Below are 27,817 nucleotides of genomic sequence, written 5' to 3' on the forward strand. Positions count from 1 at the left end.
TGGGGAGCCTCGATACCCCTCATGTTCCTGAAGGCTACTGTGAGCCGGCGGATCACCGCTTCTTCGGTGGTCTGGGGGTTTCGGGAGTCAAACCAAGCCATGACCTGGGCTTGGATCTGGGATAGGCTGTTTGTCATGAGACACCGGAGCCAGTGAGTCAATTGGACTGGGTCCAGTGCTGCCCGCCCTGGCATGCGCTCCGGTAGACTGGCCACAGCCTGTCTTCGAACGCCTGCGGGGACTCCCCTGGGAGCTGCACTGTTCTTTCCACCCGAGCGAACGGGCTACCATCATTGAGTCCCATGGCTTCCAATACCTCATTCTTAAGACCCTCATAATCCCTCTGACCCCTTTTGCACTTGCCAGATAGGGACTGGAGGAGATCACCTGCCAGGGAAAACAGCAGCATTTTTGCTTGCTCTGCCTCATCGCAATCATTTACACAAGCTGCTTGCTCTTTCTCCCTGAAGTGCAGAGAGGGGTCTCCCTTTTTTGTGAGCTTGGGGATGTGGCTAACCATGTCCCTGAGCTGGTGGGTGCCATATGGCACCAGAAACTGATTCTGGATGGCCCCTGGGTCATCTTCATCAACGGGCGGACTATACCTCCGTTGTCGGAGGGGGTACACTGGTCCTGGTCCCGGCCTATCTAACGGGGCCTGCTGTGCTTCCTCTACCACCTCATCCTCCAACCCACTTTGCTGCCAGAGCTCCTGAAAGCTCGGAGCCGTGGTTGGCAATCGTGGGACCTCTGATTCCCTGACCGACCTTTCCCTGGGTGTTGCCTGTGGGACGGTTTTACTTGGGCTGCCAGTAAAATCCGACTGACCTGCCTTTGGGCTGATCAGACATATCATCCCCTTTGCTCTTTTTAAAGCCATACTCAGGCTTTCTATCTCTGCTCTACAGGGGCCATGATCTGCTTCCTCAAACCCTTGCTCGCAGGCTAGCTTATATGCTGTCTTTACCTCCCTAACCTTTTCCTCCTGCTCTTTTATTTCTTGTATGAGTCGAGCATTCTCTTCCCGCACCCTCATCTCATTATTCTTGGCCTCTGCAACTAGGCACTTCAGGTACTCTGACACTTGCCTCGTGTGGCTTTTGCCCTCACTAAACTGGAACACCAGGTGCTCTACCTTGGCCTGGTATTCTTCGACCTCCCTTTCCCTATCCCAACTCTCTGCTCCGACTTCCGTAAGCCTGCGGGTGAGTTCCCCAAGCCTGCGGGAACCTAACCACAAACAAACCAGTGGGATAAAAAGAAACCCAATAACGGCTGCTCTCTCCAGACTCAAACCACTGTCTGCCACATCGCACACCGTGGCCGACGTCCCTGCCTCGCCATTTTGCAGGAATTAACACTAGCGGGGTTGGGGTTATTGTCTCTGGCCAGTCAGAAGCCTCTGAGCTGCTCCAGGAACCCCCGTGCGGTTTCGAAGCGCTCCCCTATTCCTGGTTCTGACCGCCGGACTTATTCGGTAGCGATGTAGACAGAACAACACTGACTCGTGGTTTGGGTGCAAAACAGACCAGTATTTATTGAAACAAAAAGAAAGAAATAACTTAAAATGTAATCGATACAGCACTTATGCCTGGTACAGCACTTTTGCTTAACGCAGTACACTCAGTGTCCACTAGAGCACTCCTTGCTCAGTGCAACACTCCTTTAAATACAGTACACTTTTAAAAACAGCTACACAGTGTTCACCACAGCACTTCTCTGCTTGGTGCAACACCCTTTTTAATACAGTTTCAATACAGAACTCAGTGTTCACTACAGCCTTCTCTGCTAGTGCAACACCCCTTTTTAAATGCAGTTTCAATATAGAACTCAGTGTTCACTATAGCACTTCTCTGCTAGTGCAACACCCTTTTAAATACAGTTTCAATACAGAACTCAGTGTTCACTATAGCACTTCTCTGCTAGTGCAACACTGTCTTACTTAAAATAGGTGAGGAGGAACGGACACATCGAGGGAAAATCGACTAAAATCACAGTTCTAACCAAATTCCCACTTAATTCCCACCCCTATACCTATTCTAAGTTGCCTTGTAAAAAGCCAGAAAAATATTTGTTCACCAATGAAAATGCCTGCTCCGTGCCCTGCGATCTTTGATCTTCACTGCCCCGAAGTAAAAACACCCCAGTATTTTAAAAGTAAACTGCTGGTGTTCCACTCCTTTAGGCAGGCTCCCACGTTGTAGAGGCACGGAGGCGAGGCCACAGAGCAAGAGAGAGAGAGAGAGAAAGATGGCTTCTGAGAAGCTATCTTTTATACCCCATTTGGGGCCGAAATCTTCCCGCCCAGATCCGGATGTATCTGGGCTAAACAAAAGGGATCCAAACTGCCCCATTGAACCTTTTCACAGACACATCCAAGCTGCCTTTTCAAGTCCTTTATCTTCTGCCATGCGGTCCGATGGCCATTTTGATCCCTGGATTTTTAATGGTATATTACCCAGGTATTCTTTTAATCAAAATTAATCGATCTTCGGAACTGTAGGAAATCTCAAAATTATTGCGAAATCCCTACAACCCTAGGATGTAGGTCATCTGGTCCTTGAGATTTATCGACTTTTAGTCCCATTAATTTTGCTAGTACTTTTTTTTACTAATAATAATTTCTTTAAGTTCCTCATTCTCGCCACAACCTTAGTTTTCTCATATTTCTGATAGGTTTTTTGTGCCTTCTTCCATGAAGACAGAAACAAAGGCCCAGAAATTCCGGTCGTTGGCTTCCCACGGGTGCAAGCCCCCGACCTACACTTACCTTGCGCACTGACCGTTGAGCTGTGAGCCCCCGTGGGATTTCAATCCTGGGCCTCCTCCAACTGCCGGAGTACAGTGCTTGCGTATCCCAGGGGCGCAGTTAGTTCGATGCATCCCCTGGGATCACGTGGGCCACGGGGAGCCAATCGGAACAGGGAATGCTTCATTCATATGTTTGACAGGCAGACCTGTCAAACTTATAAATACTATATGCCCCAAAACATCACTAAATCTTCAAATAAATGAAACGAAAACATCACATTTTTTAAATAAACTATAAATTACATGAAATAACTATTTTAAACAATAACTTAAATTTTTGAAGAAAGTAATTTTATTTTCTAACGGGGCTAAAAAATAAACTTACCTTTCTTTAAAGTATTTAAAAATAATAAACCTGTGGAAAAAATGTTTCAATTTTAATTAATTCACCACTTACCTAGTGAAAAGCAGGCCTTGCGACTGCTTTCTACATGTCTAACTTCTGGAGACTTACCCTCCCGGGAAAACCTGCAAAAAAAAACTAAGTTCGATGCGCACGCGCAGCCTCTCCTGCGCACGCGTTCGACCTCTGCACCCCTTCTTTCAGGGGAACGGAAGTGCCGGTTTTCCGCGTATGCGCAGTGCATGCAGGAAACCGGCACTTCCATTGTGCTTACGGGTGAGTACCCCGTGCATACTCACCCGTGGAGACCCGAATTTCTGGGCCAATGTATTTATTTAATTTCTCTGCCATTTCCTCATTACTCATTATAAATTCTCCTGTCTCTGACTGTAAAGGATCTACATTTACCTTCGCCAGTCTTTTCCTTTTCACATACCTATAGCAGCTTTTACAATCCGTTTTTATATTTTTTGCTAGTTTGTACTCATTTTCCATTTTCCCTTTCTTTATCAATTTCTTGGCCCCCCTTTGCTGATTTCTAAAAATATCCCAATCCTCAGGCTGAATGCTTTTTCTGGCAACTTTATACGCTTCCTTCTTTGACTTAATACTAGCTTTAAGTTCTTTTGTTAGCCATGGTTGGATCACTTTTCCTTTTGGGTTATTATGCCCTACAGGAATATATGTTTGTTGCAAATTATGCATTATTTCTTTGAATGTTAGCCATTGTACATCCACCTTTATACCTTTTAGTGTATTCTCCCAATCTTCCATGGCCAACTTGTCCCTCACACCCTTGTAGTTTCCTCTGCTTAGATTGAAGACCTTAGTTTCAGATTGGACTATATCACTCTCAAACTTAATGTAAAATTCAATCATATTATGGTCACTTGTCGCTAAAGGCCCCTTTACAACAAGATTATTGATTAGCCCTTTCTCATTACACAGTACCAGATCCAGAATAGCCTGTTCCCTGGTTGGTTTCTCCACATACTGATCCAGGAAACCATCTTGCATGCATTCCAAGAATTCGTCCTTCACACCATTAGTGGTAATTTGATTTGACCAGTCAATATGTAGATTAAAGTCCCCCATGATTACCATATTGTCCTTGTTACATGCACTTCTAATTTCTTGATTGATACTGTGCCCTACATTACCGCTACTGTTTGGTGTCCTATAAACAACTCCCACCAATGTTTTCCACCCTTTGCTGTTTCTTAGCTCCATCCAATCTGATTCCAGTTCTACATCACGAACTGCTGAGCCAAGATCTTTTATCTTTACCGTACCAATCTCATCCCTTATTAACAGCGCTACGCCACCTCCTTTTCCTTTTTGTCTGTCCTTCCTAAATGTTGAGTACCCTGGAACATTCAGTTCCCAGCTTTGGTTACCCTGCAACCATGTCTCTGTAATGGCAATTGCATCATACCCATTTACTTCTATTTGTGCCATTAATTCATCCACCTTGTTGCGAATGTTACATGCATTTAGATAAAGTGCCTTCAACTTTGCCTGTTTAATATTTTTCTGCACTTTGACCCTTTTTACTGTTGGCCTTTGTTTCTGCTCCCTACTAGTTTTGCTGACTATTTTCTAACCTGCACTTCCAGCTTTGTTTCTCTCTGTTTTGGGCCCACACTTAGGTTCCCAGCCCCCTGCCTTTACACTTACCTCCTGGGTCAAGGGCCCCTGCCAAACCCACCCTCTGCGATTGGACACCTCCCAATGAGGCCTCCGATTCCCCCACACCCCAGCCAACAATCCTATCCCGCAGACCTCCGATTTCCCCACAAGGCACCAATTCCCCCCCCCAAGCCCCACAGGTCTCTGATCCCTCCACGAGGCCACCACCCCTCAGGCCTCTGATCCCTTCATGAGGCCTCCACCCCCTGGCCTCCAATCCCTCCACGAAGCTTCCCCCAATCAGGCCTCCAATTCCCCCCTCCTCCGGCCCTCCCCATGCCGCTCATCCAGCCCCTGATCCACTTTGGACACCCATCCGATCTTCTCCCAGCCCCCAATCCACTTTGGAACCCCCAGCCAACCTTCTCCCAGCCCCCGACCCCTCAATCTTCCCCTGGCATGCACCCATGCGATCCCCACCCCCTCCCTCCTCTGTGCGGCCTAGTGTCGCAGGCCTACCCGCCTCTCAATCTGGCTGGCTGCGGGTGGGAAACAGAGACTTCCCATTCAAATCAGGCCCTGCCGTTAAAGTCGGTATGGCCTGCGGGAAACCCGTTCACCCAGGTTTCCTGATCGCCTTGGCACCCCAACCCCCACGGCCCCCAACCCGCCTTCTTCATTAAAATCATCCCTCCTGCTCCTCTGGCCCACAAGCAGTGCTGTAAATGCACTTACCTGATGGATGCGGCCCTTCTTGCCTCCTTTTACCTGCTGGGTTTTCCGAGGCCCGTGAAACCTGGCCGACATGGGTTAAAAATAGAATTCCTGTAAAAATAGAAGCAGGCAGCCTCCTTTAAAAGTTTCAATGACCAACCCGTCTCCTGAGAGCAGATAGTTCCTCCAGCCCTCATCCCCCCTCTGTTAAAACCTGAAATGGGTGGGTTTGAGATGGGTTGTGTAATGTATGTACCTTTAAGGGGAGAACAACTTTTTACAGCTCCTGTATACTGTAGTACCGGCAGTGACCACACCTGTATATAAACCCTGAGTAGTGATCTGTACACTAAGTTCTAGAGGAACCCTCATTCAGTAAACACCTGTTGATCGTTCCCTGCAGTCTTTTGTCTGATTATTGAAGAACACAACATTAAGATACACGGACCTAACATTGGCGATGACGCAGATTCGAACCTACCTGCAACTCTGCATCACCTCCCAGAGATTCGCTCCTGGAGAACAGTGGAAGGAGGTCGAGTCCAGAAGCACGGGTGTCGATCACGGGCAACCGCCCAGTCATCCAGCGGAGATTTGAGCATCGCAGGGGAGGCTGTCGAGAGCCAGGCTTGGCTTTCCAGTCACGGTGGTCCAGCGAAACGGGCTGGCAAAAGGTACTGCGCAGACCCTTCCCAGACAGCGGCGGCTAGAGCCGACCGAGCGGCACAGAAACAGGCCAAGCAGCGTCGACTGGGGAGAGAGAGAGGGCAGAGCGCACAGGGCACAGCCAGTGTTCAGGACCGAGCGGCGACAACAGGGAGAGAGACGAGAGAGAGCATAGAGCAGCCGGTGTTCAAGGGCTGAGCAGCGTCAACGGGGGAGAGAGGCGATAGAGAGCAGAGCGCAGCCGGTGTTCAAGGGCCGAGCAGCGTCAACGGGGGAGAGAGGCGCGCAGGAAAACGTGAGGTGCTGCCATTGCCATGAGGACCGCAGAGAGCGGCATTGGCAGCAGTGCAGGAGACGCCATTTTAAGCCGCAGCGGGGAAGAAAGGAAAGCGCGGAAGACGCCATTTTAAGCCGCAGCGGGGAAGAAAGGAAAGCGCGGGAGACGCCATTTTAAGCCAGTCTAACCACACCCAAAAATGCCGAAGAGTGGCAGTATCACAGCGTTCGACAATGAAGTCGAAGATTGGACGACATATGTCGAATGCATAGAAGTATACTGCAAGGCGAATGAAGTGCCAGATGACAAGAAAGCACTGGCATTGTTGATTTCAATGGGTGCAAAAAGGTATGGCTTACTACGAAACCTAGTAACCCCAGAGCAGCCAGTAGAAAAGGATTTTGAAAACATAGTGTCAATCCTACAGGACCACTTAAACCCCACACCGCTGCTGATAGCTGAAAGATTTAAGTTTCACAAAAGGAACCAGCATAAAGATGAAAGTAATGCTGAGTATTTAAAGGAACTGCGCAAGCTATCGAAACACTGCCAGTTTGGAACGGGACTAGCAGATACTGTAAGGGATAAGTTTGTGTGTGGGCTTCAAAGTGAAGGAACCCAGAAACGGCTTCTATCAGAAAAGGATCTTACGCTGGACAAGGCTTTCAGCATTGCAGTATCACACGAAGCAGCCGCACGGGGCGCTGCAGAGATACAATGGAGACCGCAAGAATATGGCACAAATGAAATGTCATACGGAACAGTGAAGTGCTATCGCTGCGGCAGAACAACACACGACCATAATGATTGCTGGTTCAAGGACAAAGTGTGCAGACAGTGTGGAAAAGTAGGACACATAGCAAGAGTCTGCAGGTCGGGAAAGAAAACCAGCAGCAAGAAATCTCCACAGGAGAAGTACAAGAAGGTACATAAGGTGAAGGAGAGTAGTTCAGAAGAACAGAAAAGTGATACAGACTCCGGAAGCAAGGAGCTGGGTTGTCTGAAACTACATAATGTGATCAAAACGGAGGATCACCAAACTATCTGGGTCACGCTCAAGATAGCAGGAGTCCAAGTGAAAATGGAATTGGACACAGGATCAGCCCTAACAGTCATAAACCGAAGGGACTACAAGCGGCTATTCTCACATATACCCTTGAGAGATACAAGGATTGTCTTGAAGATGTACACGGGGCAAAAAGTCTACCCCAAAGGAAAAATAAGGGTGAACGTTATATGTAACGGCAAGGGAATACCAAAAATGGACCTATATATATTGCCAGATGGAGGACCACCACTACTAGGACGTGAATGGATCCGGAAGATACAGCTAGATTGGCATTCAATACAAGCACTGACTGTAGATGCCAAAAAGGATGACGACATCACGCCTGGACGATTGTCAAAAATGCTAACTGACGCACAAGAAGTGTTCCAGCAGGGACTCGGAACACTAAAAGGCATAACTGTGACAATCAAAATAGAGGAAAATGCAAGCCCAAAGTTTTTTAAGGCCAGACCGGTACCTTATACGATCCGTCCAGCCGTCGAAGCAGAGCTGGAAGGTTTGGAACGTTCAGGAGTACTGTCCAAAGTGGACTGGAGCGAGTGGTCTACACCCATCGTTCCTGTAATGAAGAGGTCATTGAGTAATACGCCTGGGGAGCCAAAGAAGGTTCGCATTTGTGGGGACTTTAAGGTGACAGTGAACCCAGTCCTTAACACTGTACAATATCCGCTTCCGCGGATTGAAGATATTTTTGCCTCGCTATCTGGAGGGAAACTCTTCACGAAGATCGATCTGGCCCAGGCGTACCTGCAAATGGAGGTAGAAGAAGCCTCGAAACAGTACCTCACGATCAACACTCATAAAGGTCTCTACCAATACAACCGGCTGGTGTTCGGGGTAGCATCAGCTCCGGCTATTTGGCAAAGGGCAATGGAACAAGTCCTGCAAGGGATTCCAGGGACCCAGTGTTATTTGGATGACAACCTGGTCACGGGCGAAAATGACAGTGATCACCTCGCCAACCTGGAGCGGGTGCTCACTAGATTGAAGGAATATGGGCTCCGAGCTAATCGCCACAAATGCGAGTTTCTCCAGAAGCAGATCTCGTATTGTGGCCACGTTATTGATAAAGAGGGGTTACGTACGTCCCCTGAAAAAATTAAGGCAGTAGTCAAGGCTCCAGCACCGGAAAATGTGTCACAACTGAGATCGTTCCTCGGGCTGGTGAACTACTACCATAAGTTCTTGCCAAATTTGTCTACCGTACTACACCCACTGAACACTACTGCAAACGGGGGTACCATGGAAGTGGAGTGACGAATGTAAACGAGCTTTCCAGAAGAGCAAAGCATTGATCACATCAAAAGAGGTGTTGGCTCATTTCAACCCAGCACTACCAATTCGGTTGGCGTGTGATGCATCACCCTATGGCATTGGAGTGGTGCTGTCGCACAAATTCCCGGACGGCTCGGAGAGGCCAGTAGCCTTTGCATCTCGGTCACTAACCTCAGCCGAGCGTAACTACACCCAGATTGACAGGGAGGCCCTCAGCCTAGTGTGGGGAGTGAAAAAGTTCAATCACTATCTGCACGGGCAGAAGTTCACCTTGCTGACTGACCAGCAACCACTTGTCTCCATCTTTAATCCAAAGAAGGGCATTCCGGTGATGACTGTGCAACGGCTACAAAGGTGGTCCCTTTTTCTAGGGGCGCACCAATATGAAATCGAGTATAAGGGCACGAAACAGCATGGAAATGCTGATGGGCTATCACGCCTGCCATTGCCTACTGCGGAGGAAGCACCAGCAGTGGATCCTGTCGAAATATTTCATTCGACTATAATTGAATGCTTGCCAGTAACTAATGCTGGTATAGAGAAGGAGACCCGAAATGACCCGGCGCTGTCTCGGGTATATGATTTGACGGTGAAGGGATGGCCAGCACATGGCGACTCACTGTTGCCAGCATTCTCATCCAGAAGAGAACAGCTGTCAGTATGCCAGGGGACCTTGATGTGTGGATCCCGAGTGGTAATTCCACCCAAGTTAAGGGAGAGAGTGCGCAATGAGCTTCACGAAGGTCATCTGGGAGGGGTGAAAATGAAAAGCCTTGCTAGGGCTTGTGTGTGGTGGCCGGGGATCGATCAGCAAACCGAGGACCTGACAAAGAGCTGCTCAGGATGCCAGAAGGTCCAAAATGCACAACCACATGCCCCTCTACACCCATGGGAGTGGCCCTCATTTCCATGGCAACAGGTGCATATTGATTTTGCTTGTCCATTCATGGACTCAATGTTTTTAATAGCCATGGATGCGCACTCGAAATGGCCTGAGGTGATCAAAATGTCCTCCACCACCACGGAGAAAACTATTGCAGTCCTACGGACCATTTTTGCCAGGAACGGCTTGCCAGAGCATATTTGCTCTGATAACGGACCACAGTTTGTGTCCGAAGAGTTTCAAAGATTTATGAAAAGGAATGGGGTAAGGCATTACACATCCGCCCCGTATCATCCAGCCACAAATGGATTGGCTGAGAGGTTCGTATAAACCTTTAAAAAAGCAGTAAAGGCCATGTGCGATGATGACATTTCACTGCAGCATAAGGTGGACAATTTCCTGTTAGCCTACAGAAATGCGACACATGCAGTCACCAACCAGGCCCCGGCCATGATGTTCTTTAACCGAAGGTTGAGATCTCGTCTGGATTTGCTCAGACCAAATGTACGAAGAGATGTTGAGAGTAAGCAATTCCAGCACATCAATGAGAAGCCGACAAGGAGCTTCAATGTAGGGCAACCAGTCTTGGCCCGCGACTACCGAACAGAGAAATGGCAACCAGGAACGATATGCACACGGCAGGGGACACTAATGCACACAGTGGATGTTGGGGAGAACATTGTGAGACGCCATGCTGACCAGATCCTAGAGTTACAGGAACGAGTCAACCCCATGTCTCGGCCATACGTACCTGGTGAGGAACCCGACGTACAGGTCGCATCTACCTCAGAAACAGTAGCATCGGAAGCTGATGAACCAACTGACGACAGGGGGCCAGAATCGCCTCCGCACCAAGAACAAGACACTCGGGAAAGGCGCTATCCAGAAAGGATCAGGGAGCCTCCCCAAAGACTGAATTTATAAATAGACTATTTTCAGCTAATGTTGCATGTTAAAAGTGTTAATTGTAATTAGTTTGATATTTAATTGTTAAATGAGTGTTATGGTACTGTTAATCTAAAAGGGGAGGAATTGTAATGTATGTACCTTTAAGGGGAGAACTACTTTTTACAGCTCCTGTATACTGTAGTACCGGCAGTGACCACACCTGTATATAAACCCTGAGTAGTGATCTGTAGAGTTAGTTCTAGAGCAACCCTCATTCATTAAACACCTGTTGATCGATCCCTGCAGTCTGTGTCTGATTATTGAAGGACACAACATTAAGATGCACAGATCTAACAATTTGGGTTCCTGTTTCCAATTTTTAATATTTTAACCTCCCACCCGACCCAAACCCACCCGCTTTTGGGGGTTAAAATTAACCTCGGAGTGTTTCCTCCAGACCCAACAAGTTCGCCTGTATACACTCCCCACCTCCACGATCTCGCCCCATCACCAACCCCCAAATCTCCCCCACGATCACTGAACCTCCCCGATCCACCATCTCTCCCCCCGATCGGCAACACCCCCACGATCTCTCCCTGACCCCCATCATCTTCGCACCCCTGCAATCACTTTAGGACCCCCCCCCCACAACTACGCTCTATCCCCAACAACCGCAAAACTTACCAGGTTCTCAGCTGCGGTCTTTTCTGGAGAACTTCCCCACCTGACAGGCAGCCAAGCCTATCAATCAGGCTGGCTTCCAGACGGCGAATCTGTTTAAAAAAAACCACAGATGCCATGGAGTTAAAAGTCCACGGCATTCACCCGAACATTACTCAACACCACCCCCCAACGGTCCTGCTCCGAAACCCCACCCAGTGAATATCAGGGCCATTGTGACCACATACACCCTGTTAGTTAAAAAAAATACACGTCAAACACATTGGGTTCTTAATTTTTTTATATATTGAAGTCTTGCCATTAAAACAATGTACTTTTTCAACCAACAGTTTTTGCAGTGGTGTATTACATGGGTTAAGAGGCTGCATGCATTGTGATACTGTTGAGAGAACATAGATCCTGATATTTTGTTGGTAATGGCAGCCTCTTTAGCTTCCTTCTGAATTTAATAAACCTTGATCTCCATCCCACAAGGCAATTGCATCAGTTTGAAATTGCACCTACGGAATGCTAGAACCAACTGAGTGGACTTAATCAAGCGAAGACAATAGCTGCATCATAGCTTTCAGCTGAGCTTTTCTCTGGATAGAAATACCCACAGAGTTAATAGCAGTGGCTGAAAACCAGTCAGCTTCAATAAAGAGCTGAATGGCGTACATCATCGCATTTAGCAAACTATGGAAAACCATTGTGAGTTCCAACTGTTAGAATCAGTCGGTGTTCCCAGTAACCACTGCCAGCCTCAAATGGTATCAAACAATGTTTCCATGATAAAGATAATGGGTAGAAGATAGCTGTTGAATGAGCATATGCTCTATGCTATAATAAAAAAAAAGATTTTACACAAAGGAACAGGAACAAAAGTAGATATGGTTTTATGAGGATGGAAGGGGAAAGAAATAGAGGCTCGTTATGTGGTGACCCATACTGAGAAACAGAAGAGGCTGCCTGTGTCCTAACTCGCACCAAGTCCTGTTCGCCCATCACCCCTGTGCTCGCTGACCTACATTGGCTCCCGGTTAAGCAGCGCCTCGATTTCAAAATTCGCATCCTTGTTTTCAAATCCCTCCATGACCTCGCCCCTACCTTTCTCTGTAATCTCCTCCAGCCCCACAACCCCCCGGAAATATCTGCGCTCCTCTAATTCTGCCCCCTTGAGCATCCCTGATTATAATTGCTCAACCATTGGTGGCTGTGCCTTCTGTTGCCTAAGCCCTAAGCTCTGGAATTCTCTGCTTAAATCTCTCCGCCTCACTACCTCTCTTTCCTCCTTTAAGACGCTCCTTAAAACCTACCTCTTTGACCAAGCTTTTGGTCACCTGCCCTAATTTCTCCTTATGTGGCTCGGTGTTAAATTTTTTGTCTTATAATACTCCTGTGCAGCGCCTTGGGACATTTTACTACGTTAAAGGTGCTATAAAAATAAAAGTTGTTGTTGTTAATACTGGTGCACCATTAAATAGAGATAAGCTAAAAACAAAACAGGGAGATGGTTTATATTAATGAACCTGTGACCTAAGGTTGACTGTTCATTGCAGGTTTTGTTTTGGTGTACATGACTATATGACTGCACATAAGCTGACAAAATCCACCAAGGACACTAATTCATATGGATGCCACCACCAAACTACCAGGAACACTAACTTACATATGCACATCATTCCCAGACCTGGCAGACACTAACTCCTGTACATACTACCACTAAACAACCAGGAATACTAAATCACACACGCATACACACACACACTCACATAGTATCACCAGATTACCAGGTACACTAACTCACAGATACCAACACCAATTACTGGTGACACTAACTCATACACCATCACCAGATCACCGGGGTCACTGACTGGCAATGCACGCCAAATTAAGTCAGGTGAACACAAGACTGATAAGGTGTTTCACCACTGAGACTGCTCTTCAGTAATAAGAATATAAACTAAAAGCTGTGTGCCATGTGATAGAAACTGTCACGACAACTTTGCACCTTGCTGTCTTAAATATAGGAGTGCAGATCGTTGCAATTTAAAGAAAATCAAATATCATTTTAAATATTCATGAAGAAGTATAAAATCATTTTACATACAGTAAAAATAATAAAGTAATGTTTTAGCTGAAATAATTGATTATAAAAGCCACGTTAAAAATTGGAAAAATATATTACAGATTATGCAAGAAAGTTGTAGAGAGAAATAATCAGAACTCCTTCAAAAAATGGTGAGGGATGCTGGGACCTGAGATTTCTCATGAACTACATTTTGAATAGAAACCTTGAACCAATATTATCTTTGATATCAGGGTGTTTTTTTAAGTGCTTTATTGATGTTGCATTTCAGAAATTAGAATTGATTTTTCCTTATAGACCTGAACAAATCTTGCTACTAAGACTGTGACTGAAACAAATTAAACTCCAGATTTTTATGCTGTTTTACAGTTCATTTCCTGCACTCTGACAGTTGCTTTCATTGTCATTTTAAAAGTCTTTGGCCTAGAAATTCAGTTGGTTGCGCCAGCGATTAGCGCCTAAAGAGCCCGAGAATTGGGGCGTTACCCAATGTTCGGGCGGGCGCAATGAAGATAGCACCACCTCCCATACTGAGTATCCTTTTAGCGCCTGCGCTAACTCTTTGCGCGTGCCCGCGTGCGCAGGCAGATCATGACGTCATTTCAGTGTGCAATGCCTTTTTGGCGCCCCGGACCAGATATTCGGTGGCGCCCGCAACCTTTCCGCCTGGCGCTATTAGTGACAGTTGGATGGAACGTTCCCAGGCCCTTCTCGGAGTCGGGGGGCGCTATTTAAAGGGGACAGCTCTAGTATAAAAGCTGCAGCCACTTGGCCTGTTCATTCTGATCGTTGCTGGAGAGAGTTGCTGACCTTCTGTTGCACAGTAATTTTCTGATTTAGCCTTCGGAGACTTGGGACCTGCAGCCCTGTCCGGAGCAGTTGGAGCGCTAGACTTAACTGTGTCTTGTCCGTCTGGCATAGCAATGGGAGCTGCTGTGGAGGGGAACATTCTCATGGCCGGACATTTGGCAGGGGCACAGAGACGGCGGGAGAGAGGGCCGGGATTGGCCAGAAGGAGGAGGGGCAATGGAGGTCGCCCAATCCGACGATATGCTGAGAGGGTTTTCAGGCAGCAGGTGTCATACGTTACCATGTCGGAGGAGCAGTGTCTGCGAAGGCTCAGATTCGGTAAGGAGGTTGTGACTGAGCTGTGCCACCTGCTTGCTGAAGATCTGCAGCCGCGTCTACGGTGCAGGACCTCTCTGTCGGTGGCCGTCAAAGTGACTTTTGCCCTCAACTTTTACGCCAGCGGATCCTTTCAGTCAGCCACTGGGGACATCGCGAATATATCATAATTTGCAGTGCATTGTTGTATCCGGCAAGTGACAGCTGCCCTCTATAGAAGGAGGCGTGAATTCATCACCTTCCCTGTGACCCTGGAGAAGCAGGGGGTGCGCGCGCAGGGCTTTGCTGCTATTGCGGACTTCCCCATGGTGCAGGGGGCCATTGATTGCACACACGTGGCTTTGCGGGCGCCATTACAGAATCCTGAGGAGTTCCGCAACCGCAAGGGGTTCCACTCCCTCAATGTCCAGCTGGTCTGTGACCACCGGCAGATGATCATGGCAGTCAACGCATAATTCCCTGGGAGCAGCCACGATGCGTTCATCCTGCGGCAGACCTCAGTTTCTGACCTTTTTGAGGGCCCGGCTCACCCACGAGGCTGGCTTCTTGGTGACAAGGGCTATCCTCTCTGCCCATGGCTCATGACCCCACTCCGTTTGCCTGCCACCCCGGCAGAAGAGCTTTACAACAGCAGCCATCAGGCGGCCAGGAACATTGTGGAGCACACTATTGGTGTGCTCAAACAGCGTTTCCGCTGTCTAGACCATTCAGGGGGAGCCCTGCAGTACTCGCCGGAGCAAGTGGGTCGCATCATCGTCGTCTGCTGCATGCTCCACAACTTGGCCATTCGACGAACCCAGCCAATGCCAGCCGACCCTCAAGGTCCAGCAGAGCAGGCGGACGAGGAGGAGGAGGAGGAAGAGCAGGCGGACGAGGAGCAGGAGAAGGAGGAGCATGCGGACGAGGAGGAGGAGGAGGAAGATGGGAGGGCTCCTGAAACTGGAAGGGCCGTCCGTCAGAGGCTCATAAGGACTCGGTTCTAGGCCCCTCTGACGGAATGATGGGTGTCATTCGTACCGCGCACTTCGGCTCGCACAAAGCCTATGAAGGCCACCATGATTGTAAATAGTTCGGAGTACCATTGTAAATAAAACATTTTCTTTATTGTCAAAAAAGTGCTTTCTTCCAGCATTACAACGTCATGTCAACAGAAACCATAACTAACAAAATAACAGATAACTCTCTGGCAAAGCCGCAAAACTAAACAAGCCATCACAAACAATCACAACAGGTGAGGGCGTCCTTGAATTTGGAGAAAGATACATCTCAGCACCTCCCTCTACTGCTGGCCCCTTGATGGAGACCGACTTCTCTTTTGCGGTCGGCCCCTTCACTCCCTGCAGCTCCTACGTAATTGAACCCCAGTGGCGGCGTCAAGGCTGGGGGACGCCTGCTGAGTGTCTGGAAGCGCAGAAGCCCCTGAGGGACAGCCTGGACGACCTCTGGGCTTGGAGGGTGCGGAAGCTGGCTGCTTCAACTGGGCATGGCTGGAAGCAGTGTGCACTGCAGGTGGTGGCAGCTGCACTGCAGACGTTCCAGCGGTGGCATGTGGAATGGTCACCTGCTGAGAGAGGACACCTGCACCATGGTCGGACGACACACTGGCTCTCTGAGGGGACCGGTTCAGATCATCCGCCACAATCGACTGCTTCACTGATCCATGGCCTCCTGTGGTACTGGAAGGGCCCGGGGTGATCCTGGCTGATGCAGATAGGGTGGCAGCAGTGAGAGTTCGCGTTGCCTCAATCTGGGTGTGGACGAGGCCAGCAAGTGACTGCGTGGCAGCAGTGAGGACCTGTGTGGCAGGTGCCAGTGCTTCGGAGAAGCCCTGGACAGTTCTTTCCATTGCTTCGGACAAGGCCAGAGCAGTCCGTTCCACTGCCTCGGACAAGCCCTGGACAGACCTTTCCAGGGATTGTCCGAAGCTCTGAACAGTCCTTTCCATAGCGGCCTCGAAGCCCTGGACAGTCCTCTCCATTGCAGCCCCGAAGCCCTGGACAGTCCTCTCCATTGCTGCCCCAAAGTCCAGCACACTCTTTGCCAGTATGTCGATCGACTGAGGCATCCTCCCCACTGCAGCCATAAGCTCAGTGTGCCTGAGCCGGGCCTGGGTGCTCATTTCGGCAAGGCTACGCACCTCCTCTGCACTCTGTGCAGCAGTCATCGTGCCCTGCCTTGCCCTCCGGGGAGCCAGTCCCCGAACTTGCCTACCCCCCTCGCGTTGCTGCAGGCCGCTTGTTCCGGCAACTGCCTCCTCATCAGAGCCCCCCCTCCCCTCCAGGAACCTACTATCCCCAGTCTACAGATGTGTAGGTTCCCTTGAGGCTGGAATGGATGGTCCGGCTTCCTCCTGATCCTCGCCTCCGGAGGCACTGGCACTGGCAGCTTCAGGGCCCGGCTCCCGAGCTGGTGATGTAGCATCTGAAAGCAGGGAGGTGGAAGAGTTGCTTTAGCAAAACGACAGCTTGGCAGCAAGGGATGCCAGATTGCGGCAAGGCTATGACATGGGTCCACAGTGAGAAAGCATGCTGGCGGGGGGAACAAGTGGAAGGAGACAGTTGTAAAAGGTGAGAACTTTACCATCGCTGTCGACAATGGGGTCGGCAGCTGCAGTGGTAACAGGACCACTCAGACGTCCTCCAAGTATCTGGTGGACTCTCTCCTCGAGATCCGTGAGAGTGACCACTTGTGGAGGTCCTCCACCGGTTCGAAGCTGGTCCTTGCGAATCTTCGCCAGCTTGGACTGCAGAGGAAAGGAGGGGAAGTTATGTTACATGATGCCCTGACTGATCATCTCATGCCCCCCATGGTGCAAGAGCCGTTACATGATGCCCTGAGTGAGCATCTCATGCCCCCCATGGTGCAAGAGCCCTTACATGATGCCCTGAGTCAAATGTGGATGTGTGTGCCCAGAAAGGGCCATCAGTGCTTGCTGGCAGATGGGCAATGGGGCACAGCCTACCCTGTAGCCATAAAGACAGGTGCAAATGAAGGGATGCAGAAGTTTGCAGAAACAACACTCACCCTGACGACCCGAGTGAGGTCGTTGAATTTCTTTCTGCATTGGACAGGGCTCCTGGTCACCATGTTGCTGGAGTTGACCCTCTGGCATACATCCCTCCAAGCTCGTCGGTAGTCCTTATGATTCGGCCTCCTGCTATTGTCTGGGTACAGAACATCTCGACGGCGCTCCACTGAGGCCACCAATTGCTCCAGAGCCTCATTGCTGAAGCGCTCTGCTCTCTGTCTCACCTTCTCCATTTGGTTCAAGTTTTTAGCGCCAGAGAAGGGCCTGCGCTGATTCTGAGGCCTACAAAGCGCTGAGTGTGGAAGCTGAGGCTGACTGACCCACCCCTTTAACAGCCGGCCGGCGCCTGGAAGTCTCGTGGTTATCGGTAATTGAGAGCACCTGCGCTGCGCCCGTCCGCGCCGATATTGGGTTGCGCCAGAAGTTTAGCGCCTTAGGAGTCCCGTGCACTGCCTGAATTCACGCCTCAATCACCTTTGGGGGCGATGCAACCCAATATTGCGCCAGGCGGCAATAAGTTGCGTCTGGCTATAAACTTTGCGCAGCGCCAGTTCTAACGCCTCAAGCGGGGCTATACCCAATTTCTAGGCCAAGGGGCACACAGTGTATCTCAAGGTCTGATGGCACAAACAATGTGCTTACTTCATGTGTTGAAGTAGCTTGGATTGGGACATCCTGAGGTCGTGTCAGACGTTATATAAGTGCAAGTCTTTCTTTCTTCTTTCTTATGGATAGACCTATGACCAAAGAGCCAGATGGCAGTGCATGCTGCTTGAAGGGCATGATTCATTCAAACGACAAGAATATAACTGAACACTTTAGATGTGGTGGAGGTATGGGAGGCACTTATCGGATTGTATTCATTCAATCATTTCATTGTGAAAGTCAAGTAGAAAATTATATACTGATACAGTCTGCATCTCAGGTGATTTTTAAAATATGTTTTTATTCATTTTCAACACAGAATTTCAACAAAAATGACCAATATCCTAGTTCCTAATGGATACAAAAACCACACCTGATTTGATGCTACATATCAGTCTCACTGAGAAAGGCCACCTGGATGGAAGGTGTGGGAGCATCGTGCAATCCTGTTCTGAGGTTGGGGTTAAGGCACATTATTGGGCTGTTGTGGAGGTGCCTCCTGTTTGTGCTACACTTAGCCTGGAAATGCCCAATGCCAACACCGGAAAAGGAAAGGGTTCTATTCTCCCACACTGATGCCCATTGTCTAAAATTATAAGATTAAGGAAAATAAAAACTAGGAGGGTAATTTTCATCGGCACTGATTGGGTGATAAACTGGTGGAGCGGACCGACAGCACGTTACAGAAACCGCTGAGATTTTCAGCTTCATCGATTCAATGGAAATGAAAATTGAGCAGTTTCTATAACGGGCTGCCAGTCCACTCCAACAGTTTACCGCCCAATCGGTGAAGACAAAAATGACCCCCCTACATTTTAATCCATCATATGCGCAACACTATATTGGAAGCATGATCTGCATTAAGAGACTGGCTTGAGCAACCAAATTAATTAACCAAGGGAGATGTAGCGCTACTGCGCAATAGGAAGCCAGGTTTATCCTCCATAAAGATAACTGATTCACCACTGTTTCTCGGAGTAGGAGCCTGAGATGCATTCCTTTTTCAATTCCTTCCTCCCCTCCTAAACCTCCTCCCCCTGTTTCTGCACCTGCTTAAACTCTGTTACATTTCCAGCTTTTTCCAGTTCTGATGAAGGGTCCCAGACCTGAAACGTTAACTCTGTTTCTCTCTCCACAGATGCTGCCTGGCCTGCTGAGTATTTCCAGCATTTTCTGTTGTTATTTCAGATTTCCAGCATCCGCAGTATTTTGCTATTATATTAGTGTTTGGTTCACTGCCACCTCTCTTCTAGGAATGCCCACCTTGAAGAAGTTCTGCTCTTCTCTCCGATGGGATTTCCGTTTGTCTATTCAACCTTGTTCATCTTCCTTGCTTTCAGTTTCCCTTCTCGTGTTTGATCAGGTATTTGCCAAGACTCGGTTTCACAGCCACATCTCTTTCCTCAGTAACTATCTCTGGTTCAGCGTTATTCCACCGTGGATTCCAACTGAACTTCCACCCTTCATGTTTCGGATCCACCCAGGATTACAAATATCTCTTCAATATTCATCATTCCTCGAACTACTGCTCTCGCCGCATCTTGAGATCCACGCTCAACGCCATGTGCCGCCACATGAACAACCTCGACCTCTCTCTTCAGCAGCACTGACGCACTCTATTTCAAAGCTTTCCGGGTCCACAGTTCCATTTCATCCTTCGACTCATTCAACGCTTCAACAAAAAACGTTTTTTCTTCCATTCTGATGTCAAGGATCGCAAGTTTCATCAACTCTTGGACACTAACGCCCCTCCAGAACCTTCTTCCCCATTACTTTCCTCTGATCCATCCCTTCTTCCAATCTCACCCCCTGCCGTGTTTTCACTATCCTCTCTGACCTTCCCCTCTCTGACCCCGAACGATCAGTCCTCAGCAAAGGCCTGAGCTTCCTCCCCTTATGCCCCAATCTCAATGAATTTCGAGCTCGGCACGATGCTGCGTTCTTCTTCCGTCGCCTTCGTTTCCGTGCCCACTTCTCTGGCCAGGAGTCTTCCCCCCTGCACTGATGATCCTTTCTCCCGCTTTCTGAATTCTTGTTCTACTTGGACCCCTCCCTTTGGCCTCTTACCCTCTCTAGATCTTTTCATTGCTAACTGCCGTCTCCATTTCTCTGCTCCCCTCTCTCACTCCAACCTACCTCCCTCTGAACTTGCAGCACCCCGTTCTCTCCGATCCAACCCTAACATTATCATTAAACTTGCTGATAAGGGTGGTGCTGTTGTTGTTTGGCGAACCAACCTCTGCCATGCGGAAGCTGAATGCCAACTCTCCAACACCTCCTCCTACCTGCGCCTGGACCATGACGCCACTAGCAAACATCAAGCCATTGTTTCCAAGTGTGTCAATGACCTCATCTCCTCTGGAGATCTTCCCTCCATGGCCGCCAACCTCATAGTCCCCCAACCCCACACAGCTCGCTTCTACCTCCTTCCCAAGATCCACAAACAGGACTGCCCTGGTAAACCCATCATTTCAGCCTGTTCTTGCCCCATGGAACTTATCTCTTCCTATCTCGACTCTATTTTTTCTCCCCTTCTCCAGTCTCTTCCCACCTACATTCGCGACTCTTCCGACACCCTCCGTCACTTTAACAGTTTCCAGTTTCCTGGTCCCAACCGTCTCCTTTTCACTATGGACGTCCAATCCCTCTACACCTCCATCCCCCACCAGGACGGCCTTCAGGCGCTCCATTTCTTCCTTGAAAAGAGGCCCAACCAGTCCCCATCCTCCACCACCCTCCTCCGCCTGGCTGAACTTGTTCTCACATTGAACAACTTCTCCTTTGACTCCACTCACTTCCTCCAAATTAAAGGTGTTGCTATGGGAACCCGCATGGGCCCTAGCTATGCCTGCCTGTTCATGGGATATGTGGAACATTCTTTGTTCCAGTCCTACTCAGGTCCCCTCCCTCACCTCTTTTTCCGGTACATTGATGACTGTATTGGTGCCGTTTCCTGCTCTCGCCCTGAACTAGATAAGTTCATTCACTTTACTTCCAATTTCCACCCTTCCCTCACCTTCACATGGTCCATCTCCGACTCTTCCCTTCCCTTCATTGACTTCTTGGTCTCCATTTCTGGCGATCGGCTTTCGACAAACATCCACTACAAGCCCACCGACTCCCACAGCTACCTGGACTACACTTCCTCCCACCCCGCTTCCTGTAAGGACTCTATTCCGTTCTCCCAGATTCTCCATCTCCACAGCGTCTGTTCTGACGATGCCACCTTCCATACCAGTGCTTCTGATATGTCTTCCTTTTTCCTCAACCAAGGATTCCCCTCTACTATGGTTGACACGGCCCTTGACCGTGTCTGTTCTCTTTCCCGCACTTCTGCTCTCACCCCTTCCGCTCCCTCCCAGAACCATGATAGGGTTCCCCTTGCCCTCACCTTTCACCCCACCAGCCTCCATATTCAACGGATCATCCTCCGCCATTTCCGCCACCTCCAAAGTGATCCCACCACCAAACACATCTTCCCCTCAACTCCCCTTTCAGCATTCCGAAGGGACCGCTCCCTCCGCGACACCCTGGTCCACTCCTCAATCACCCCCAACAGCCCTTCTCCTTCACCTGGCACCTTCCCGTAAAAGCGCAGGAGATGCAACACATGCCCTTTCACCTCCTCCCTTCCCACTGTCCAGGGCCCCAAACACTCCTTCCAGGTGAAACAGCGATTTACTTGTACTTCTTGCAATTTAATATACTGTATTCGCTGCTCACGATGCGGTCTCCTCTACATTGGGGAGACCAAACGCAGATTGGGCAACCGCTTTGCGGAACACCTCCGTTCAGTCCGTAAGGGTGACCCTGAGCTTCCGGTCGCCTGTCACTTTAATTCTCCACTTCACTCCCACTCTGAGCTCTCTGTCCTCGGCCTATTACATTGTTCTAATGAAGCTCAACGTAAGCTCGAGGAACAGCACCTCATCTTTCGATGAGGCACTTTACAGCTTGCCGGACTCAACATAGAGTTCAACAGTTTCAGATAATAATCCCTGCCCCCATTTTTCATGCAGTATGATTTTGCCATTCCCATTTGCAACATTTTCACAGCATGTTCTTTCAATTCCTTCCTCCCCTCCTAAACCAGCCCCCCCCCCACCCCCGTTTCTGCACCTGCTAAAAATCTGTTACATTTCCAGCTTTTTCCAGTTCTGATGAAGGGTCCCAGACCTGAAACGTTAACCCTGTTTCTCTCTCCACGGATGGTGCCTGGCCTGCTGAGTATTTCCAGCATTTTCTGTTGTTATTTCAGATTTCCAGCATCCGCAATTGTTTGTTATTATATATGCATTCCTTTTTATTGACCTTGGTCTTTCATTCAATTCATAACCTTAAAGATGGCCACCTTCTTCATCTCATCCAGCCTGGGAATATCCAAGGACAAACTGCCTTCGCAGGCTCTGCTTCACCAGGGAGGTAGTGACTGCATTGGATGATTGCATTCATCTTCTGGAATCTGATCTGCAGACAATGTCAAGAACAGGAACAGCTGATGCGGAGGCTCTTCATCAGTTTCCCCATGGAAAAAATGGCAACAGAAAGAGAGGGCACTGCGATATTTTCATTGCAGATTTCCTCCCAAAAAACCCCTGTTTGGCCATCCAGGCCCCTAGGCACAGGGCTGTGGCGTTGACTGGCTGTTCCAAAAAAATAAAACAAAAAAGGTGACTCAACCGTGGCTAATGAGGGAAATTAGGGATAGCATAAGATCCAAGGAGAGGACATATAAATTGGCCAAAAAAAGCAGTAATCCAGAGGATTGGGAGCAGTTTAGGATTCAACAAAGGAGGACAAAGGGATTAATTAAGAAAGGGAAAATAGAATATGAGAGTAAGCTTGCAGGGAAAATAAAAACTGACTGTAAAAGCTTTTATAGATATGTGAAGAGAAAAAGATAGGTGAAGTCAAGCATAGGTCCCTTGCAGTCAGAATCAGGGGAATTTATAATGGGGAACAAAGAAATGGCAGAACAATTAAATACATATTTTGGTTCTGTCTTCAGAAAGGAGGACACAAATAACCTCCCGGATATGTCGGGGAACATAGGGTCTGATGAAAGGGAGGAACTGAAAGAAATCAGTATTTGTAGGGAAACGGTGTTAGGGAAATTAATGGGATTGAAGGCCGATAAATCCCCAGGGCCTGATAATCTACATCCTAGGGTACTTAAGGAAGTGGCCCTAGAAATAGTAGATGCATTGCTGATCATCTTCCAACGTTCGATGGAACCTGGAACAGTACCCATGGATTGGAGGGTAGCTAATGTTACCCCACTATTCAAAAAAGGTGGTAGAGAGAAAACGGGGAATTACAGACATCGGTAGTGGGGAAAATGCTAGAGTCCATTATAAAAGATGTAATAGCAGAGCACTTGGAAAACAGTGACAGGGTCGGACAAAGTCAAAATGGATTTACAAAAGGTAAATCGTGCTTGACTAATCTACTGGAATTTTTTGAGGATGTAACTACTAAAATAGATAAGGGAGAACCAGTGGATGTGGTGTATTTGGACTTTCAGAAGGCTTTCGATAAGGTCCCACATAAGAGATTAGCGTGTAAAGTTAAGGCACATGGGATTGGGGGCAAGGTATTGACTTGGATAGAGAACTGGTTGGCAGATAGAAAGCAAAGAGTTGGAATAAACGGGTCTTTTTCCGAGTGGCAGGCAGTGACTAGTGGGGTACCGCAGGGATCGGTCCTTGGACCCCAGCTATTCACAATATATATTAATGATCTAGACAAGGGAACTAGTTGTAATATCTCCAAATTTGCAGATGACACAAAGCTGGGTGGGCATGTGTGTTGTGAGGAGGATGCCGAGAAGCTACAGGATGATTTGGACAGGTTGGGTGATTGGGCAAAAGCATGGCAGATGCAATGTAACGTGGATAAATGTGAGGTTATCCACTTTGGTGTCAAAAACAGGAAAGCAGATTATTATCTGAATGGCAATAGATTGGGAGAAGGGGAAGTGCAACGAGACCTGGGTGTACTTGTGCACCAGTTGCTGAAAGTAAGCATGCAGGTGCAGCAGGCGGTTAAGAAGGCAAATGGTATGTTGGCCTTCATAGCGAGAGGGTTTGAGTACAAGAACAAGGATGTCTTGCTGCAGTTGTACAGGGCCTTGGTGAGACCACATCTTGAGTATTGTGTGCAGTTTTGGTCGCCTTATCTGAGGAAGGATATTCTTGCCATGGAAGGAGTTCAGTGAAGATTCACCAGGCTGATACCTGGGATGGCAGGAATGACGTATGACGAGAGATTGGGGCGATTGGGCTTGTACTTGCTGGAGTTTAGAAGAATGAGAGGGGATCTCATTGAAACTTATAAAATTCTGGCAGGACTGGACAGACTAGATGCAGTGAGGCTGTTCCCGATGGTCGGGGAATCCAGAACCAGGGGTCACAGTCTAAGGATAAGGGGTAGGCCTTTTAGGACAGAAATGAGGAGGAATTTCTTCACCCAAAGTTTGGTGAACCTGTGGCATTCTCTACCACAGAAGGCAGTAGAGCCCAATTCATGAAATATATTCAAGAAGGAGTTGGATATATTTCTTAAGGCTAAAGGGATCATGGGGCATGGGGAGAAAGCAGGGACCAGGTACTGAACTTGGATGATCAGCCATGATCGCATTGAATGACGGAGCAGGCTAGAGGGGCCGAATGGCCTACTCCTTCTCCTATCTTCTATGTTTCTATGACCGGCTGTTCCACTCCATCAATTTGCAGAGACCATCAACACAAGGCCATGCGGGTTCCCATGTAGCAGTCACTCAGTGCTTCGGTTATTTGAAGGAGCAAGCAGGTTGGAAAGATAGCTACTAGGAGACCCCTCAAAGATAGCCAGGTCCCAGCCACAAACACCAGGTCCATGCAGCCACCGGATGATTACTGAGCATACTATAGGCATCTTGAAGCAGCATTTCAGATCCTTAGACAGATGAGGAAATGTATTCCAGTGCAGCCTGTCAGAGTTTTCAAGTTGTAGTTTGTTGCATAACTTTGTCATCCAGAGTGGCCTAATCATGGAATACAATAATAGAAATGGCAGCACAGAATGAAGACATTCAGCCCACCACAACTGTGATGATGCTCGATTGTATAAAATATTATATTAATTTTTTACTCCATTTAATTATTTTTCTCCCATCATTAGGTTCCCTCACAGGTTTACTCTTCATACAGAAGGGACAAGCAGGAAACCTGCATCAAAGACTCTCCAAGTGCTTTTCTTCAGCTAGTCAACAAGAGATGTGCTCTCATTTTCCCTTCTTTCCCAATAGTGTCAGCCATGGCTCAATTGGCAGCACTCTCACCTCTGAGTTAGAATGGTTGTGGGTTCATATTCCCACTCCAGAACACCAAAATCGAGGCTGAAACTCCAGTGCAGTATTGAGGGAGTGCTGCACTGTCAGAGGTGCAGTTTTTCCAAAAGCAATCTAAAAACGAGGCCCTCTCTGCTCTTTCAAGTTGATGTAAAACATGGCACTACTTCAAAGTTATCCCCAGTGTCCTGGCCAATATTTACTCTTCAACCAACATCACTTAAACAGATTATCTGGTCATTACCACATTGCTGTTTGTGGGAGCTTGCTGTGTGTAAATTGGCTGCAGCATTTCCTACATTATATCAGCACTATTCAAAAGTACTTCATTGGCTGTAAAGTACTTTGGGATGTCCTGAGGTTGTGAAAAGCACTATATAAATGCAAGTTCTTTCTTTCTTCTTTAATGGAAAAGTGACTGGCCTGCTCCAGTTACTTGCTGCAATATCTTGGCCAAGACATAGGAACTGTTCCCACGTGGGGAATCGTGGGTATGAACCTATGTCTTATCACTCTATCGTAAAGTGTTTTTTAAAATTCGTTTATGGGATGTGGGTGTCACTGGCAAGGCCAGCATTTATTGCCCATCCCTAATTGCCCTTGAGAAGGTGGTGGTGAGCTGCCTTCTTGAACCGTTGCAGTCCGTGCAGTGAAGGTACTAGGATGGGAACCTGGAGGTGATGGTGTTCCCATGCGCCTGCTGCCCTTGTCCTTCTATATGGGAGAAGTCGCGGATTTGGGAGGTGCTTCCAAAGAAGCCTTGGCGAATTGCTGCAGTGCATCTTGTAGATGGTACACACTGCAGCCATGGTACGCCGGTGGTGGGGGGAGTGAATGTTTAAGGTGGTGGATGGGATGCCAATCAAACAGTCTGTTTTGTCCTGCTTTGTCCTAGATACTGTTGAACTTCTTGAGTGTTGTTGGAGCTGCACTCATCCAGGCAAGTGGAGGGTATTCTAACGAGTGTGTCGCAGCACCAGTGCACAAGTGTTGCATGCTGACCTGTGCTATATACATTTTGACCATCTGTGTAAACTGAGCTGTTCCACACAAATCCCTTGCTTGAAATTCAACAGATTGTGTAACTGAGCACCTCTGACTCCATGGCAACCTCCAGAATGATAAATGTTGTGATGCCTAAAGACTTAAAAATACATTTGGATATGTGCTATATTCTATTTTCAGATAAATAGGATAAATTATTATTGTTTATAGTGGTATCTACATTGAGAATTGCCTCCAGAAAAATCTCTCAGCAGTGCTCCAAAGCACTGGGTTGGTTAGATAAAGCACTAGTTTTCTTTTAGATACATTGCAATTAATCAAAATGGGTCTCCTCTGTTACTCTTTCTTGAAATTTCTCCAGTTTAATTCAGGTGACATTTTGCACTGTTCTGCATGAAATCTGATACATTTTTGATGTAATGAGAGGTCTAATGGAAATCTCCTGCTGAGGATCAGATTTGTTCAGCCCAGCTTCAGTAGTGCCTTAATTTATTACAGTCAAAGCTGTTTCATTTTGATAGAATCAAATCCCAGTTAAAGTATCAACTTTTCTTTTGAATTTGTAAAATCTTCAGATCCATTGTATAACACTTATAATACTCGACACTATCCAGGACAAAGCATTCCGCTTGACTGGCACCTCATCCACTGGCTGAAACATCCACTCCCACCACCACTGGCGAATCGTGGCTGCAGTGTGTACCATCTACAGGATACACTGCTGCAACTCACCAAGGCTTCTTTGACAGCTGCTTCCAAACCCACGACCTCCACCACCTAGAAGGTCAAGGAGAGCAGGTACATGGGAACACCATCACCTCCAGATTCCCATTCTAGTCACATACCATCCAGACTTGGTCATATAGCGCTGTTCCTTCATTGTCATTGGATGAAAAATCCCAGAACTCCCTATCTAACAGCACTGTGGGTGCACCTTCACCACACACACTGCAGCGGTTCAAGAAGAGGGCCCACCACCACGTTCTCAAGGGCAACTAGGAATGAACAATAAATGTGGGCCTTGCCAGTGATGCCCACATCAACAACAACAACTTGCATTTAAATAGCGCCTTTAACATTGTAAAACATCCTAAGACACTTCATGGGAGAGTTATCAAACAAAATTTGACACCGAGCCACATAAGGAGATATTAGGACAGAGGACCATAAGCTTGGTCAACGAGGGAGGATTTAAGAAGTGTCTTAAAGGAGGAGAGAGAGGTAGAGAGGCGGAGTGGTTTAGGGAAAGAATTTCAGAGGTTAAGGCCTAGGCAGCTGAAGGCACGGCCGCCAGTGAAGCGATTCAAATAGGGGATGCACAAGTAAACATAAAACAAATAGAGATGAGGGAACCAAAAACAAATACAAAAAAAATACTTT

Source organism: Somniosus microcephalus, chromosome 11, assembly GCF_052327205.1.
Source record: "Somniosus microcephalus isolate GS21.2 chromosome 11, FLI_Smic_1.0, whole genome shotgun sequence".
Classification (NCBI taxonomy): Eukaryota; Metazoa; Chordata; class Chondrichthyes; order Squaliformes; family Somniosidae; genus Somniosus; species Somniosus microcephalus.